General features: G+C 32.9%; 1 pseudogene; it reads right to left on the reverse strand.

Annotated features, from left to right (window-relative positions):
- Positions 1-6,143: 6,143 nt before the first annotated feature.
- LOC143228059 (inhibitor of growth protein 4 pseudogene) lies at positions 6,144-6,851 on the reverse strand (annotated as a pseudogene).
- Between the last annotated feature and the right edge of the window lie 242 nt (positions 6,852-7,093).

Consider the following 7,093-nt stretch of genomic DNA (forward strand, 5'->3'; position numbering starts at 1 on the left):
TAAAACATTGCACCTGAGAAGTCAAACACATTTTTAAGAATGCGTATAGTATTCTTGTTTGGTGTCGTAAGAGTTATGAATAAAAACTATATACCGGAATTTCGAAATCAATACAGCAAACGGTTTTGAAATATTTATATGAGGTGTACTGGTCAAGTAGTTAGGGTGCTATTCTTGTAATCTGAGGGTAGCGGGTTCGAATCCCCGACACACCAAACATGCTCGTTTTTTCAGCCGTGGGAGCGTTATAATGTGACGGTCAATCCCACTATTCGTTGGTAAAAGAGTAGCCCAAGAGTTGACAGTGGTTGTGATGACTAGCTGCCTTCCTTCTAGTCTTACACTACTAAATTAGGGACAGCTAGTGCAGATAGCACTTGTGTTGCCCAGTGTGAAATTCAAAATAAACAAGTTTATGATTGCACTTTGCTTGCCCTCACGACGTCACATCAACTTTACTTAGGTTGTACTTACTCCTATCAGGAATTAACTCATACCAGTATCAACTTACATTTCTGTTTATTGCTGGTAATTAATAACACATAGAGTTAGAAGTAGGTTTTGTTTCTTTTCACAGCATGCTACATTTTCCTCGCCTCTCTCAGTTTATTCGTTCTCTCTCTCTCTTCTCTATTGTTTTCTTCACTGAATTCCTATCTTTTATATTCCTTTCTCAAACCTGCGCCGAACTGGCCCCTTTCTTTCTATCCTTTCGCCCGTTTCCAGTATATTAGATTATAACATTTCATAACCAAAGGGTATCTTGTAGTTACTATATCGAACGTCGAAAGACAGTCGCTGTACCCACTCACTCCAGTATTTTCATAACAATCCAGACTACGTTCATCCCCTAATCACTTAAACACTGCTTTCTCGTTCTCTCAACATTAACAGATATTTTCTACACCTAACTTTATAACTGTATTTTAAGGTAAAATATTTTGGCTTTTTCCGTAAAGAAAAGACAGATTTAAAACCTTTTTCTCATCCTATGTTAAACTTCCTTATACACTATGATTTCACACAAAAAAACATTTGTGTTTGTCTATACTGGTGTCAGTTGACAGTAGTTTATTGTTCGTGATGAAAAAATTCTTCAGTATTGAATTTTGTTACTAGGTTTTGGTTCTGGTGTTATATAGATAAATAAGTATAGAGATATTGGAAAGACAATTATTGAATCAATGTTTAGTTTGAGATGGCATATAAGTAGAACTTGATCATTATTGGTACTTTTTAAAATTAAGAAATTAATTATAGCGGTGCAAAATCGGCATTATAATTAAAATAGGTACAGGACTTATTTTTTTCACTTGGCTATAACCGGTTTGTTTTTTACAGTTTTCCCCGTGTACTCATGGATATTAATTCAATTATTTTTATAATTACATTCAATTATAAGGGAATAATTTTTATCCTAGTATATTAATGAATAATGGTCAATATTGGTCACAACTACATTCATGGATAGTACAAACTATGTTCTTGGATGAAATTTTAATGACAGAAAAAGGTATGGTTTGGTAGTTAAGACAATTAGCTTGCAATCCTTGAATTGTTGGTTCGGATCCCATCACTAAACATACTCACCCTTTAAGCCGTGGGATGGTCATTGTGATGATAAACCGGCTATTCGTTGCTAAAAGAGTAGCCCAACAATTGGCTGTGGGTGGTATTAAATAGCTGTTTTCCCTTTAGTCTATCACTTCAAAATTATGGAAGACTAGCGCAGGAAGCCCTCGGGTAGCTTTGCATAAAATTTTGTAGACATATATTCAATATTTCTGTAGTTACAAACCAAAATCTTAGTTCCCTACCACTAGCAACAGCACACCACTTGGACAGCTTAACAGACTGATCAACCATTACACCAAGATCATTTTCATTCATAACACTGCTAAGGTTATTCTCATCCGAATTATATTTATAATTCAAATTTTGATAACCCACATGCAATATTTCGCATTTATCATAATTAAAACCGACCTGTCATTTATGTCTAACTCACTAAACGTTCTAAGTCCTTTTGTAAATCAGAAGCATCCTCTTTACAGTCAGCAACATCTTAAGGTCTTAAGCAAGACCTTAATATTATCTGCAAATTTAAGTAATTTATCGACAATTTCTTCATCTACGTAATTAATGTAAATCTAAAAGAGTAATAATGCTGAGCCCTGAAGTACACTACTTGCAACATGAATCCATTTTGACCAAAATCCATTTATAAAAATCACCTGCTTTCTTCCAACAAGCCACTCTTATATCCAGTTAGTTAACTTTCTTTATCATCACTCAAGGGTTCTACCCCATCCTAACATTTTGTTTACCCCAAATGTACTTTTAAATTATCCTTCTGTTAATTTTATATTTTCAACAAAATTTTTCATACAACGTTGTGGATGTCTTAATCTTCTACTTGACCAACTTTCTTAATTCTCTGTAATCGTCTAAATCTTTTTATAATATCAGCCTATTTAAATTTCTTAAATTTGTGATGATTTTCGTTAATTTTACCTCTTAAACCCTTTGTGAGTCAACTTGGATTTTTTTACTAAAAGCTACTCTTTACTTTCTGTAAGGATTATATTTGTTATGAATATTGAAAAGTGTTTCTTTACACATTTTTCGCGTTTCTCAGTATCTCCAAATAACTCAGCTGCCCAGTTCAGAACAATTAACTCTTTTTGCATCCCTGAAAGATTTGCTTTTTTTTTTTCAAATTTGGAATCAAAATATCATTATTCTTGATTTCCATATAAAGCAAAACATCAAACCTAATAGAGCTTTTGGTTTGTTTGAATTTCGTGCAAAGCTACTCAAGGGCTATCGGCGTCAGCCGTCCCTAATTTAGCAGTGTATGACGAGAGGGAAGGCAACTAGTCATCACCATCCACCACAAACTCTTTGGCTACTCTTTTACCAGCGAATTGTGAGATTGACCGTCATATTATAACGCCTCCACGGCTGAAAAGGCGAGCATGTTTGGTGCGACGGGGATTCGAACCCGTGACCCTCAGATTACGATTTGTTTGTTTGTTTGTTTGTTTTTGAATTTCGCACAAAGCTACTCGAGGGCTATCTGTGCTAGCCGTCCATAATTTAGCAGTGTAAGACTAGAGGGAAGGCAGCTAGTCATCACCACCCACAGCCAACTCTTGGGCTACTCTTTTACCAACGAATAGTGGGATTGACCGTCACATTATAACACCTCCATGGCTGAAAGGGCGAGCATGTTTGGCGCGACCGGGATGCGAACGTGCGACTCGTAATCTGAGGGTTTACGAGATTACGAGTCGAAAGTCTTAACCCACCTGGTCATGTCGGCCTCCCTAATACAGCAATGATCATTTTTACCAAAGTATTCCCCAATTTCTACCCTCTCCACCGTTTTTATATTAGAAGTTAAGAATAGATATAAAACAGCGTTATTTCTAGTTGGTTCCGTGAGTAATTTGTGAAGAAATCCATCTTGAACAGTTTTCAGCAACCTATTCCCCGATGGTTTGACACTAGCGTTTTCCAATCAGTATGTCTGAAATTAAAATCAACCATTATTGCGACTTCATTAACAGCTGAAATATTAATATTAAACAGAAACACAAATTTAATCTCTTGAATTTACCCTTAATATTCTCAACTTTAACAGGATGTAGCTCACACTCTACATATAGTCACTACTTACCCTCTCTTTACTATTTTGTCCCTCTTTAATAACCTATAACTAAGTATTTTAAATACACGTCTGTCATCAAAATCATCTACATGTAACCATGTTTCAGTTATTTATTTACATCGACATCTTCTATTTCTACCAGTGTCCTAAAGTCATCTATTTTATTTCTTATATTTCTGGCATTACAAAATGAAAATTAAGCCTATTCTTATAACTACTTTTATAGTTATTTCCTATACTAAACTTCCCTATTCCTCTCAAATTTTCATTCTATCTAGTCCTAGTTTAAATCTTTTCTTACAGCAAAGTTAAGAGCCCTTGCAAACATCCAAGACCCTTGCCTACTTAAGTGTAAATCGTCCATTTCAAAACCTTCCCTCCTTCCACTGAAATGATCCCACGAGCTTTATCGTTAAATTATTTTATCAAACCCTTGTACGTATTCATTATTTCTTCTCACTTGCCGTTCCTTTTATCATCAGCCCATACGTACACAACTAAAACTGTGTCGTTGTCAGTCCCCTTTATTATATCTCTTGTTCTGTCAGTTTTGTCTTCCACTGTACCCCAAGATAACATAACTCTTTTTTCCCTATTAACTCACAGACTATTTTTTCATCAACTTTAATTAGGATAGCCTCCAACCGTTCCTCTAATCCGAAAGTCCTACATATAAAATAAATCACCTATAAAAATAATCTCTTTGAGCCCATGATCCATATCCTTGTCTATTTCTTTTGCTTCCTTGTCCACATAGGTCAAGGGTTGAAATCTGTTGTTCAATAGAGTAGGGTTTTTACAATCGAGTTCAATACTTTTAACCCTAAAACTATCCTTACTAATTTCCTGAATGACATTTTTATTCTTAGCTGATGGCTTCCTTGCATGTAAAAGCTCACGCTCCTCTTGAAATCCTGCTGTCATTTTCCACAGTTTATCTGTTTCATCTCATCATCTTTAATTAGGATAGCCTCCAATCGTTCCTTCTATCCCAAAAATCTACATATAAAATAAACATCCTTATTAGTAGTTTCCTTAAAAGTCCAGAATCCTAATATAAAATTAATTCATTGCACCGATCACACCTAACAAACTGGGAATGCTTAACCTCCAAACTTGTGATAACCATTGTATTATTTGTAGAATTAACAAAAAACACTTGATATTATGTTGTTAACACTATTAAGCCTAACTTTTACAGTTAGTTTTAAACAGTATTTTTAAATAAAAACAATATATTTAATTTGTCTTACAACATCACTGCAAGTTGAATTATAACTAAACCTAAAAAACCGTTACAAGTACTTATCCTTACGCAATGTTATACTACATGTTACACGACAAAACTCTAAATTAAACTCTTAAACTTAATTTTTAGCCCTAATGTTTCTAAATCTAGTTATTTTTTTATTATTCAACTCTAATTTCTAAATTTAAAATAATAAAACCAAATAACGTTTAGCTATCTAACTTTTTCTCTTTTCAAATAGCGACCTTTTTTTTTTTTTCAGTATAGCCACTTTATCATCCTAGATCCTTAAACCAAGTAATGACACTAGGAATTATAAAACTTTACATAAATATGTACTTATGGCCATTTATACTCTTATATTAAAATAGAAGGAATACAAAATATTTCTTCATATCAGTCCAATCCTGGGTTTTCCATTAGATATGATAGTTTTGTGTTGTTTAAGCTTTTCTTTAAAAAATTATTATTAACATAAAACTTTAAGTTTAGTTACATGAATAACACTTAGAAAAGTTTATTCAATTCTGGATGAAACAGCAATTATCAATGACCATTGGTGTATTTTTTTCCATATCATCAACAGTTCTCTTTATTTAAATATTAATAACGTATCTATCCAAACTCCTGGAGTTTCTCACCATTAACTACCCATACAAGAAGTAATGAAACTTATGTTTTTATAAAAATATTAATTTGTTTTTCATGAATGATTTAAACACTCAAGATACTTCTTTACTTTAAGATCTCATTACTTTCACAGTTTCACAAAATCTAGTATAAAAAATAAAATAAACAGTGTGAGGCATTTATTTATTTTAGTTTTGCTGAGTAATTACAGCAAGAAAAGAAACTATCACATTACATGTTTCGACAAAAATTTCATAATACACGATGAGAAGGAGTATTATGATATACAACTAAAGACTTTCACTCAGGCCTTTGTACAACACTGTTTAAGCTATAGCGATGTGAATACATTTAACTTTTAAACAATCGACGCCTTCATTTCAAGGCGTCAATAATTTGTTGGGCATAAAAATACCACACTTGTAAAATGACTGGCATTCAATTTTGTGACTTCTGTAGAAAATGTTCAAAGCAATAACTGTAGTAAACAGTTCTTATATAAAAACATTAAAAAGCCATGAAGATATAAAATTCATGAGAGTCACTGAAAGACAGTGGTCTAAGAAAAAATGAAAGAAATATAAAATATCAGAAAGAAAAAAATTGTTAGGGATATATGTTTCTTACTTTCTGACAAACACTTCGAGCATTAGCATTTTTCATTCGGTTTTCTTGTAAGATAAATACAGGCAAAATGAAACCATTTGACTAACTGGGCAATATCTGGATTATCACAACCAATCATTTTCCCATATGACGCTTGTTGGCAGATGCAGTATGTTGGTTCATTAGGGTCAACAGACATGTCTAGCTGGTATGTCAACAGTTTCAACTTCTTTCGAGCAGATTTTGGAATGTCCTCATCAGAAGATATTTCTCTCATTCTTCCTTGTTTCTTTCGCTTTTTCCATATATTTCCTTCTTTTTTCTTCTGAGAACTCTCAGAATCATTTAATTGCATGCTGAGGGCCTTGTTCTTCAAACTTAAAACATATTATTCAGTGAAAGGTATCACCATAAATAGTTAGGTACATTGAATATTTTGTCCATACATAGGGATGTAAGCTTTTGTATGTTTTAATTAAGTTGTTCGCTACGGTAATAGGAAAATAGTTTTGCTGTATCCACGTCTCAATTTTCTATTTCCAGTAGAAAGGATCGAAAAATAATTAAACAATTATACACATAAAACACTCTTAAAATCTCATCTGAAAACACACAGAATAAAACAGCCAAAAATCAAATAGAAATCGAAAAAACAAAACTGGTGGTAACAGCTTTAATACCAAGAAAAATACTATAATGCTTCCTTCTCCAACAGTAAATGTATTAATGTCGTATTTACTATAATATCAATTAAATAGGTCTGGTGCATTTTTTCTCATTTTGGATAAGCTTAGCATTTATCTAAATTAAAATTATTCTTATTTTTACTTATAACTGTATCAATATAAAGTAATGTCCAGTTCAAGATTTAAAGTAGGGGAATACTTCATGAAAATTGAGTTTCTTAAAGTTAACTTTCAGAAGAACGTATGTTC

Source organism: Tachypleus tridentatus, chromosome 10 (assembly GCF_004210375.1).
Source record: "Tachypleus tridentatus isolate NWPU-2018 chromosome 10, ASM421037v1, whole genome shotgun sequence".
Taxonomy (NCBI): domain Eukaryota; kingdom Metazoa; phylum Arthropoda; class Merostomata; order Xiphosura; family Limulidae; genus Tachypleus; species Tachypleus tridentatus.